Below are 12,917 nucleotides of genomic sequence, written 5' to 3' on the forward strand. Positions count from 1 at the left end.
ATCAGTATGTCACTCATATTATTTTCTTCCATCATCATCCCTAGTGTCAGTCTGTCCATCACTTTATTATGATTCCTCATGCCTTTGTTAAGGATTCCTTGTTTCCTTAACTCTCGCAGACCCTCTTCTGTCAACCTTGACACATTCACTCCAGAAGAGTGGTCCAGAGGGAAGTGTACCGTCATTTTAACTTTTATCTTTGTTAAATGCATCAAATCAAGCAAAGGGAATCATCATTGCCCTTTTCCTTGGTTGTTTCCCATGTGCTCGACGCTGACTCCTTATCGTAACTTTGAGAATCATACACTTGATGGTTATGTGATCCAAACGATTGTCCCAATGATTCCCAATTGTGTGTGAGATGTTCCAAACCTCACAAGGGGGTGACCCTTCAAGTAGACCCCCACATGCCTGGATATCTATAGATGTTGATCTAGCCTCAGATGTAGTTCCGCATATGTAATGGGTTCGGTTGTTGTCGCTTACAGCACCCACAACTTGAGGGGAATTATATCTCATGTACTCTAATGTTATTGTATTCATTCCTAGCCTATGTTTTTTTAGGTGCATTATGTATATGGGATCCATTGTATTATTTTTTGGCCCATTGATGCCACCATATCATGTATCATGTACTTTGTAGCTTAGTCCCACATTGTTGGACTCATCATTATTCTTTGTACGTAGTTATCTTGGTGGGTATGGATATGCCTCCCCTGCCTCATTTGAGATCATGTACTCCCATGTAACAAGAGACTTCTATCAGTTTAGTAGGTCTCGCCCCCTCCATTTTTTTTCATCCTTACATGGCTTCAACTATCTCTCTCTCTCTCTCTCTCTGACTCCCATTTGGTGTCTAGTGGAAGTGTAACCTACAACGTATTTTGGGCATACAATTTGCTTCTAACACTCATACGTTGGGGGAAAATATGTTATCACCAAAAAATGATCACCTAGCCATTTCTAACTAGGTGGATAGAAATACATCATGTAGGATTAGTTTTACCATAGTAAAATCACTTTCACCATGGTAAATGACTTAGCAAAGAATTTTTATTAAATTATTTTCTAATTAAAATAAAAACCAAGAGAATAATCGAATAAATAGTTATTTATTTAATTTTCTCTAGGAATAATTATTAAATTATTGTTTAACTAATTATTCCTTGTCACATTTGACTAAATTTCCTAGGAATAATTAAATAAATCACTATTTATTTATTATTCCTTATTTCCATTATTGGAATAATTGTTAAATCATTATTTAATAATTATTTCAATTTCACACCATTCTTAATCCTCGAGAAATAATTAATAAATCATTTTATTTGTTAATTATTTCTAAATAAATATATTTGACTATTTTAAATATCTTTTCCCTCTCCAATAAATAAAATATAGTATTCCTAGCGGTTAGATATTGATTTGGTCAATATTTTTTTATCATTCTCCATTTTCGAGATTAACTCAATACTTTGTTATAAATAGGATGGTTTTTCATTCATTCTTCACCATGATCATTATCATTGTCAACATTATCCTCTCTTTTCTTTTGATCTCCCATTTGATTTCTTCACATTGTTGGGTTTTTACATATTGAGAGAGAAGATTGGTTACTGAAGCATCAAGAACATCAAAGGACCCATCCCATGGAGGGGGTTTGCAAACCCTTTTGTATATCTCCTTCACCAGGTGTCATTAATAAAAGAATTTATTCATCTTAAAGTCTTTCTATTTGGATTATTACCTTAGATATCTATATTGTTGTTTGTTGTTTTGGGTCATATAGGTTATTTTTGTTGTAGGTTTCTCCACTTTTTATTGCAGATATGAAGCATAAGCGACCAAAAATTGTTGTTAGGGTCACTTGTCACCTATTGACTTAAGAGAAGTGTTTTTCATACACCTTCCAAGAAATTTCACTCTAACATTATGATTTTTTGGTTTTTCCTTTTTCCTTACTAATGCACCTTCCACATTTCAAGGTTTGATGAATTCCATTTTCAAACCCTTCCTTAGAAAATTTGTGTTAGTATTTTTTTATGATATACTAATCTACAACTAGTCTTGGAAGGATCGTCTTAAACATGTTGACAGGGCACTCAAACTATTGAAGGAGAAACAATTATATGCAAAAGCCTCCAAATTTTTCTTTGGAGTACAGGAGATGGAATATTTCGGTCATATTGTATCTCATAAGGGTGTTAAGGTAGACCCTAACAAAATTAAAGCCATTAAGGAATGGAAAATTTCCACAACCATAAAGAATCTTCAAGGATTTCTGAGGTTGAAAGGGCATTATCGCAAGTTTGTTAAGAATTATGGGAGAATAATAACACCTCTAACAACATTTTTGAAGAAGATGATTTTTCTTAGACTCCAAAAGCAACTAAGTCCTTTGAACATATTAAAGAGGAAATGTGCCAAGCACCGGTCTTAATTACGATAGACTTCACAAAAACCTTTATCATGGAATGTGATGCCTCAAGAAATGGAATTGGTGTTGTTTTAATGCAATAAGGAAGACTCATTTCTTTTGAAAGTTGCTCGATCAAAGGAAATTATTTACAAAAACCTATTTATGAGAAGGAAATGTTGGTAATACTACATGCACTAAAGCAATGGTGACCTTACCTAATGGGAAGACACTTCAAGGTAAAAATAGATGATGATAGTCTTAAATACATTTTGGAAGAAAGATTATCTTCAGAAGAGAAGGAAAAATGGGTCACAAAGATGTTGGGTTGTGACTTTGAAATCATCTACAAAAAAGGGGAGAAAAATGTTATTGTTGATGCACTCTCAAGAAAGGATGAGGACGTGGAAGTATATCTTTGTGTTATTTATATTATCCAACCTGATTGGATAACCAAAGCAAGGGATGAATGGAAGAACAATGAAGAGGTGTGGACACTCATTCAAAAGTTTCAACAAGATCCTAGCACATCTTATACATTTAGCTGGAAAAAAGATTAATTATGGTACAAAGATCGCTTATATATGTGTAAGAATTCCCAACTTAAGAAAAATATTATTTTGGAATTGCACACCTCCCCTTTAGGAGGCCACTCAGGATTTTTTAAAAATTACCACAGGGTCAAGAAGGAATTTTTTGTGGTGGTCTTAAATTTGATATTCAAAAAATTTTGGTAGAATGTTTGGTTTTCCAACAAAAGAAAATTGAGACAATTAAGACCCTAGGTCTGTTACAACCTTTATCCATTCCAAGTCAGTGTTGGGAGGAGGTCTCAATGGATTTTATCATAGATTTACCCAAGTCTAAAGGAAAGAATGCCATCATGGTGTTAGTTGATAGACTTACCAAGTATGCATACTTTTTCGCATTATCTCATCCTTTTAAAGCTAGTACAATTGCTACTGCGTTTATGGAAACATTTCAAAACCTACATGGAAAGCCAAAAATGATTGTAAGTGACAAAGATCCCATTTTCACTGGAAATTTTGGGACAAAATTATTTTCTTTTCTTGGTACTCAATTAGCTCATAACTCATCTTATCATCCTCAATCTGACAGTCAAACTGAGATAGTGAAAAAATGTATGGAAGGATATCTTTGTTTCTTTATATAAAACAAAAAAACACAATGGGCCAAGTGGTTACCTATAGCTGAATGGTGGTATAACACTTCCTTCCATATTGCAGCAAAAATGACCTCATTTATGGCACTTTATGAATATCATCCATCATCCATCACATCAACTTTAAGATAAAATTCTAAGGTTCAAGCAATGGAAGATCACATCGAGCATCAACAACAAGTTCTCCAACTCTTAAAGGATAACTTCACTCTAACACAAAATTGAATGAAACAACAGTCAGATCGGCATTGCAATGAAATAATTTTTGATGTAGGCGTATGGGTATTTTTACGGCTACAACCATACAAACGAATGTAGCTCAAGCAAGCTAAGAAGGATAATAAATTATCACCCAAGTACTATGGTCCTTACAAGGTGTTGTGAAATATTGGTACTATGGCATACAAACTGGAGTTGCCTGCATCTTCCCCTTCCCCAGTACACCTAGTTTTCCATGTTTCATGCTTAAAGAAGGTTATCAGTGACATGCTGTTATAGACATTTTTGTGCCTTACAGCATGGAGCATGAAATGTCAATAATCTGAGGGATCCAAAGTCCCTAAACATGTTGTTCCTAACCCTAGAGGAACAAGGTCAGCAAACCACAGCACTGCAGATCAGTTCTCCACTGAAAAACACTCAAAAACAGGTCAATTTTGGATCAAAGCAGCTGCTCCACTAAGCATCTGCGCTGAATGTCAAAAGCTCTATGGTGTACCTACGCTGCATAGCAAGTGCAACAAAGGCTACCTGCGCTGGGCATACTTTGACATGTGGAGGAATCTTTTCTCAATGTGCCACTGCCCAGGAAGCTTCCAAAATGACACTTGGATCAGAAGATTCACCTAATGATGAGTAAAGAGGTTCTAAAACTCCAAGTGGAAGGTAGAAACTCCGAGTGGACTCAAGGACTGAAGAACAACTGGAGTTGAAGAGGACAACAAGTCACACATCAAGCTGACTTATCTTCACTCCAAAACTCTATATAAGGATCTCATCCCATGGGATCTGGAGGCCGGAATTTTGTGCAAAGAATTGCTGTTGGTTTACAGTTGTGAGTATTGGGTGATTGCTTGAGGGAGGTGAAGAGGAGATTTCTTTCCGTCGGGAAGGTGATGCTGGATTGGACCTCTCACGGTTGTATCACCGCCTGAACCTTACTTTCTTATATTAATAAAGCATTTGAGGTTCTTCTATTCACATGTGTTTCAATGATGTGTTGTCTCACTTGCGTATTTGATTTATGCTAATCCTTGAATCAATTATGAATGCATGCTTCTTGTAGTTTCCTTTTCTTGTCTTGTTCGCAGGATCTCGTGTAGCTGGGCCCGTGAGAAGACTTGGAGCTGGGAGCGAGCGGCAAATAGAGGAGATTGGATCGACCATTTGCGCAAGACATCGGTAAGTGGATCTCTTCCTTTCATCTCTTGCATGTCATAAAGAAGTAACTCTAGATAGCTTTGCTTCAGCTGTTGCTAAGGAACTATCACCCTTAGAGTGGGATAGGGTCATTCCGTGTTGGATACTTTTCCCCACAACAGACTGGCGACTCCGCTGGGGATCGTGTCTTGTTGGTAGCTTTTGTTTCTTGCTATTCATTTCCTAAACAAAGGGAGTACCAAATCGAACTGCATTCGAATCCTTCGAAGGCAAAGTAGAGGGCAGCTACTCTAGCTCAGTTCTGGGCGTGTTTATGATTTGAAGAGCTGATCCACAAGGACTCTTATTAGCTCTTTGTGATAGTGTTCATCTTCCTTTAATCATCCTCTAGTGTATACCTGGTTGATAGCCTCTGATTTGGCCTAAAACAGTTGATTTTTGAGCAATCTGTGACCCGGAACCAAAGAGAGACGAGAGTTTTCTCTTCAGTGCAGCTGCAGTGAAGGCTACCTGCGCTGCAACGCAGGTCCCGAAGGGGCTACCTGCGCTGAATGTCAAACTGACAGTGTCTTACCTGCGCTGAACCAGTTTTGCATTGTGCAACTGGGGTTCCCTGCCTTCTGTTGCCCAGTTTTCAGTATTGTTTTCGCAGCCTGTTGTCAACCTGTATACCCATCTGAAACTATCTTTCTTTGCCATCATTCCGCCTCAGTTGTGTGAAGAAACTGTGATTGTTCTTATTGTATTTCTTACTTTCATTCACAGTTTCCCGTAGCGAAAGTGAACTAGTCTTGCTGTGGCCTCTTGGATCTAGACCTGTGATAAAGTGTCGTTGTGATTCTAAGAGCTAGTTTATTACTGTTCATAGCTGCTTGAGCATTTGCTTTCGTTATATGGTTCAGATTTCAGTATTTCTTGTGTTGAAACGAGTGAATCTTAAGGTGTTCTTTTTATTATTGGACAAAAGCTTGTTTGCTTTCGCTTGAAATTGGATTCGAAATCATACAACAGCTTTCTTTTTGTAATACATCAACATTAAGGAAGAAGAAAAGAAATACTTGCATTGTGCATGTGCATTTTGACAGTTTGCATGTCGATTTAGGGAAGTGCATCAGTGTGTGCTCTATGATCTGTTTGAAAAGATGATGTCTTTCTTTTCCCTCAGTAGTTAAGATTTTCATAAGTTGAAAGAATTGGAAAAAGCTTTCTTATCATTCTTAGACTGCATTTAGGAGTTGTATCATACATCACGTGGTGATCCATAAAGGCAAACTGCTAAGCAAGATCAACCTAAAACGAACTGAATTTACATAACAACGCTTTGAAACATAACGAAACACAGTAGAGGTCTAGGTAGAGACGTGTTCCGACGTCGTTAAACATAGTGACTGTCGATCTCTACGAAGGTGGGTGATTCCTCCTGAGGGACGATAGCACTAATACGGACTTGTGCTCCCGCGTACCGTCGCGTATATTGGGAGACCCCTACAGGAACAAAGCCTTTATCCATAGGAAGCCGTGTCGGCCGCCCTACTGATCGCGATGCAGTGAACACAGCATTCACGAAGATCGACCACTCGTACCGTAAAACGTATTCTGTGGTTTCGCGAAAGGTTTGGCACACCCTCTGCCTAGAACTCCAGAGTAGTTTCTTTTGGCCTTTTTCAAACTCTATAACTGAAAAAGTCCATCCGAGCATTTGTCACTTCGGGCTCGTTAATACATCGAAGGAGACTAGAGTCATCTTTAGCTTTTTCTCGACTCTTAAAAAGTGAAAAAGCAAGTTGTGTCTAAAAGCGTCGTCATAATAAAATTCATTTTAAACGGAACATAATCACCTCCTATTCCTGCATTGATCTTCGAAGTTAGTCTTTTGGCATCGTAAGTTCTTGGAGAATCGCTAAGAAATCTTTTGGATAGACTAGATATGTCTGAACAACCGTCGACATCTAGGACCGTGTCGTCTGACACAGCAGCAGCAGAACCTCCTGCTGCTACTCCAACGATGTTCGCTGGTATACCATCTGTCCCGGCAAATTGTCAACAACAAGCCGGAGTCCAATCAGGGACGACAATATGGTTAGTTCCTATTTCTTCATCCGGATTATCATTTGGTACTTCTTATGTTGAAACTCAACAAATTGATCCAATGTGTCTTCAAAGGCCAATTTACCCTTTAAGTACTGGATTTCCACCATGTGGAGGGCAGTATGCTCTTTCATTGTTCCCTCCTAGAGAACAACCATATGAGAGTTTACAACAAGGATCAGGTCAAACTGGAATTACATCCAGCGGTTGGGTACCAATACTGCCTCAACGATCAGGAGTTGCATATTCAATGCAACCAGTACACCCTGAGTCGAATATTCCCACCACACCTGCTATGGCGAATGCGTCGCAAGTACAAGCGCTACCTGTTGTAATACAACAACCTCTTGTCTCAGCGGCTCAATCACAATCTCAGGGTAGTGCCTCCTTATCTGGAGCGACTCAGGCTCAAACAAGTACTGTGACTCCTAATCTTGGTCAATCATCCAGTATTGGTCAACAGCAAATGGTCCAACAACCAGAGCTGTTTCAATCTCAACAACCTCCATTCCAGCAATCATATCAAGGACTTGAGCAACAAGTCTTTGTAAGTAATGGGCAACCATGCTATAATGGTTTTGCCCATCAACCTTGTCAAAGTTGTCAGCATTATGCTGGTCTGCAAAGACCCATTGCTCAGGCGATACCATCTTATCCTGGGTATGCTTCGCCTAATCTGAACCAACAGTTGCCTTTTGTAGCAACTCTAGAATTACCAGATCTAAACCGGCTGACGAATGTTCCAATTGCTTATGCCCCTTGGTGGCCAGCGATTCCGCATAAACTTCCATCGGACATTCCTAAATTCAATGGAAATCCAGGTGAAGACCCGTCGAATCACGTCATGACTTTTCATCTGTGGTGTTCATCGAACACTCTAAACGATGATTCGATAAGACTTCACCTCTTCCAGAGGACATTGACAGGTCCAGCGGCTAAATGGTACATTGAATTGCCAAGAGCCTCTTTCGACAATTTCAGCTCCTTAGCCACGACTTTCTTAACCCATTTTCAATTACCGATAAGGTATGAAACGAGAACAGAACTCCTTACCAACTTCAAACAGACAATGGCCACTCACATATCTGATCATATACATGAGTGGCGACGTCGTCGTAGGATGGTGAAAACTTACGTTCCCGATCAGCTGTTAGCTGAATGGTTTATAAAGTCGTTACTTCCGGCTATAACGGAAGATGTGGCCAAGGGAGGAGTCGTAACAGAGGAGCAAGTCATTGCTCGTGCTCAATACTTAGACTTAGTACATACTCAGTCAGGCACGCTCTACGACAAAATACCTGACGCCCCTAGACCTGAATTTTCAATTCCTCCCCCTCCTAAATCGAATACTGACTCTCACGCCAGCAATGGTGTGACTGGCAAACACAAAATTTCTAGTCAAAATGCAAATGAGGAACTTCTTGCCGCAGAAGTAAATGCCATGTCGACCAACAAGGGCAAACAACTGAAGCAACCAGGGGGCAAGAAGAAAAAGAAAAAGAAAGGGAAACCCCCGACAGGGTGTCATATATGAGATGAGGATCATTGGACGAAAGATTGTCCACATATAGCTGAAGTTAAGAAACTCTTCAAGAGTTCAAAAACCCCAGCAGTATTGACTGATCCATTTCCTAATCCAAGACAAAATCTGGTTGCTAATCAAAATGCTTCCAGATCCCAAGTGCTTATGTTGTCTACCTCAAAACAGCAGAATAATGCTTTGACAAGGAATAAAGATTATAGGAATCCAAAGCAGTTGAACAAAAAGGCAAATGAACAACCTAGTAGTTCAACAACAACTTTGACAAAAGTTGTGCCACCCATCGTTCCTAAGTCAATGATAAAGTCGCCAAAGGGAGTAGTACACAAATCGACATTTGATCCTCGTGAAAGAATAACGCAGGATTATAATATAATAGAGGACCTGGCCCAATCATCGTCCGCTATGTCGACACTTGAGGTAGCGCAAAATTGCACCTCCCAAGAGCAAGCTTTATTATCAGCCATAGGTGGGATTGGCCCAATGGATTCCAATCTTGTGGCCTTTGATCATAAAGGATATGACCCTCAGTTACCAGCTCAACTAGCTTTCCTTATTCAAGTGAAAGCCCTCAACAAAACTGTTCATCGAACAATTATTGATGAGGGGGCATCTACATGTCTTATGTCGATGAGTTGCTGGAAAAATTTAGGCTCACCACCCTTGTCGAAATCGTCAACGATGTTAAAAGCATTTGATGGACAATCATACACTCCATACGGGATTTTAAGTAACTTGCAAGTTGAACTGGGGGGAAAAACAGTACAAGTTGATGTTGAAGTAATCGACGGGAACCTCGATTACAACATCCTACTGGGAAGGCCCTGGATATATGCCATGGCCGCAGTTGTTTCGACCTACTTCAGGAAGATTGCATTTCCCTTTCAAGGAGGAATTACAGTCGTCGACCAACAAACTTTCCTCCCCGACAGTTCACAAGTTACGGGAAGCATTCCAATGATCCATGGAAGCGATCATTCGCTTCGAAATGTTGGAGTAGGTCTCCTAAAAGACCCTGCCTTAATGGGTACTTTTGCCCTACCGCCGGCAAGTAATCTGGCGGAAGTAGCCACAGTGGAAACCTACAATATGAAATCTTCTATATCTAACGGATTCGGAAGATTCCTAAATATTTTGTCAGCATGGATCATCGCCCTAATGGAAATACTGTAAATACAGTGGGCCCCGAGGACGGTTCTTATCTCGTGTCAACCTCGTTAAAAAATGAAACAAGGAGTCATGAGGATAGTTCTTTTACTATGTCAACCTCATTAAAAAATGAAACAAATCCCCTTTTCAAAATTCAAAGGTAAACCTTCATTCCAACCACCAAGTTGAATGCAATGAAGCTTGGGGGGCACCCTCCTTTGACATGCGTTATTATGATGCTGGGGGCATGCAAAATAAACGAGCATTTTTGGCAAAGTTCATTCTCGTTAAAAAATAAACGCAAAAACGAGCAGTTTTGGCAAAGTTCATTCTCGTTAAAAAAAAAAAAAAAAAAAACGCAAAACCAAGCAGTTTTAACGCGGAATTCATGCTCGTTAAAAAATAAACATAAGCATGTGAGCAAGCTTCCTCCAGAGTTCAAGCTCATCCAGAAAAAATGAACCGGTAAATAACCATTTGAGACCGTAAATTCATCAGCCATAAAAAGCCTTGGTCGTGTTTGCACCGTCACCTCCACTTTTCATTTGGCCGATCATTCACATCCACTTGATTGTTTACCTATTTTGAGGAACAGCTGCGAAGAGTGATTTCACCTAGCCATCCTTGTGACACTGCCGTGATTGGAAAATTCCAACCTGTACCTGGAATCTGCTGCTATCCCTGTTTATCACTCGTTCCTCAAGATACGAGTCTTCTTTGAGCTCTTTTCACTGACTCGTAAAAAATGAAAAGTTTGTCGAGTTTTGGCCTTCCAGCTCGTTAAAGGGACCGGAAGAGCTATCCCTCCTCTAGATTTTAATCTTTTTGGACCTGAGGGATTATTGCACAAAAAGATCGAGCGCTTGTCTAGTTCAGCTCGGTAAAGCTATCGAACATTCATCCCTTCTGTATTGTTTTATACTTTTTCGGACTTAAGGGATTAGATGACGAAAAAGGACCGTTGGAGTTAACTTTATGTACCTTTCTAGACTCTCTAAAAATGAAAAGGACCGAGTTGTCTTTGTCGCTAGACTCGTTAAATGCATTAAATAGCGACAAACTTGTCTTTAGACGAGAACGAGTTTCCCTATCGCTAGGCTCGTTAAAATATAGCGATGGGCTTGCCCGAAGGGCAGGTTATAGAACAAGCATATGTTATCCTCCTCAAGCTTGACAAAAATAAAGAGGTACTGGTCAGAAATGATTGGGGAAAAATTTGGAAGAACCTCAAAGCTTAATGGTAGCAAGTCGCTCTTGAACATGACACTTTTGCCTCCGTAAATATCGGGTTGGGTTATTATCATTCACCGGTCCCTTCACCATGGTCTCGCCATACCATCCATACATGGGGTAATGCTACCGATCCATCACATCAGTGTCGTTATATGTTCAAGAGATGTCATTCAGAAAGTGTCAACCGGGTCCCATCCACTACCATACATCATCTTTCGTCCTTCCATGACCGCCACCCTGAATCATATTTCACAGATCGTTTTCACCATCATCACTAGCTCCGTTCCGTGTCACTGATGTGGGATTCATTAAGGCCCTCCTTTGACGGATCACTTCTTGTCGACATCAGATCACTATCCAAGAAGTTGATCTAGGAACACCCCCTCAGTACTTTGAAGCTTGCATGCCTCAATGGCAAGTTTCTCACTTCCGGCGATAGGTATACATTAATGACCTTCGACCGGGAGACTTTGCGTGGTGTTCGACGTCAGATCCTATATTCACGCCACGTGAATTGTGCTATAGTACCTTGAGGGTCATCATCATTATCGGTGATTCCTCTCGTGCTTGTTAACAGTTTACATTATTGACTAGTAATCAAGCGATGTCTTTCCATGTTCGACTTCAAGAAATTCTCACATGGATCGACTTGTACTAGAGTGAAGATCGAACAAGTTTGAAGACCCCGGATCTAGTTTCATCCATCCGGGCTGCGATATATATTCAGGAGATAAAAACATAGACATGTGCAGCAGATGATCATCCTACTAAAAGGATGATAATTAAAAGCAGCGAATTATCAGTCTATTATCAGAAGATCGTCTGTTTATGTACAGCAAATGTATTTATAAAGCTGAGCATGGGAAATGCCCGCATCAGCTAGATCATGAAAAGAAAGTATGAAAAGATAATGTATTGTATTGTATTTTGTTATAGGTCACCTCCCGACGATTGAATGAACTTCGGATCCTCCTAATAAAGCATTTCACCCGTTAAACGACCTCATACTTTAGGGGGCAACTGTTATAGACATTTTTGTGCCTTACAGCATGGAGCATGAAATGTCAATAATCTGAGGGATCCAAAGTCCCTAAACATGTTGTTCCTACCCCTAGAGGAACAAGGTCAGCAAACCACAGCACTGCAGATCAGTTCTCCACTGAAAAACACTCAAAAACAGGTCAATTTTGGATCAAAGCAGCTGCTCCACTAAGCATCTGCGCTGAATGTCAAAAGCTCTATGGTGTACCTGCGCTGCATAGCAAGTGAAACAAAGGCTACCTGCGCTGGGCGTACTTTGACATGTGGAGGAATCTTTTCTCAATGTGCCAGTGCCCAGGAAGCTTCCAAAATGACACTTGGATCAGAAGATTCGCCTAATGATGAGTAAAGAGGTTCTAAAACTCCAAGTGGAAGGTAGAAACTCCGAGTGGACTCAAGGACTGAAGAACAACTGGAGTTGAAGAGGACAACAAGTCACACATCAAGCTGACTTATCTTCACTCCAAAACTCTATATAAGGATCTCATCCCATGGGATCTGGAGGCCGGAATTTTGTGCAAAGAATTGTTGTTGGTTTACAGTTGTGAGTATTGGGTGATTGCTTGAGGGAGGTGAAGAGGAGATTTCTTTCCGTCGGGAAGGTGATGCTGGATTGGACCTCTCACGGTTGTATCACCGCCTGAAGCTTACTTTCTTATATTAATAAAGCATTTGAGGTTCTTCTATTCGCATGTGTTTCAATGATGTGTTGTCTCACTTGCGTATTTGATTTATGCTAATCCTTGAATCAATTATGAATGCATGCTTCTTGTAGTTTCATTTTCTTGTCTTGTTCGCAGGATCTCGTGTCGCTGGGCCCGTGAGAAGACTTGGAGCTGGGAGCAAGCGGCAAATAGAGGAGATTGGATCGACCATTTGCGCAAGAC

This window comes from Pinus tabuliformis, chromosome 5_2 (genome assembly GCF_031772625.1).
Source record: "Pinus tabuliformis cultivar Carrire ecotype Pingquan chromosome 5_2, CPIR1, whole genome shotgun sequence".
Lineage (NCBI taxonomy): Eukaryota > Viridiplantae > Streptophyta > Pinopsida > Pinales > Pinaceae > Pinus > Pinus tabuliformis.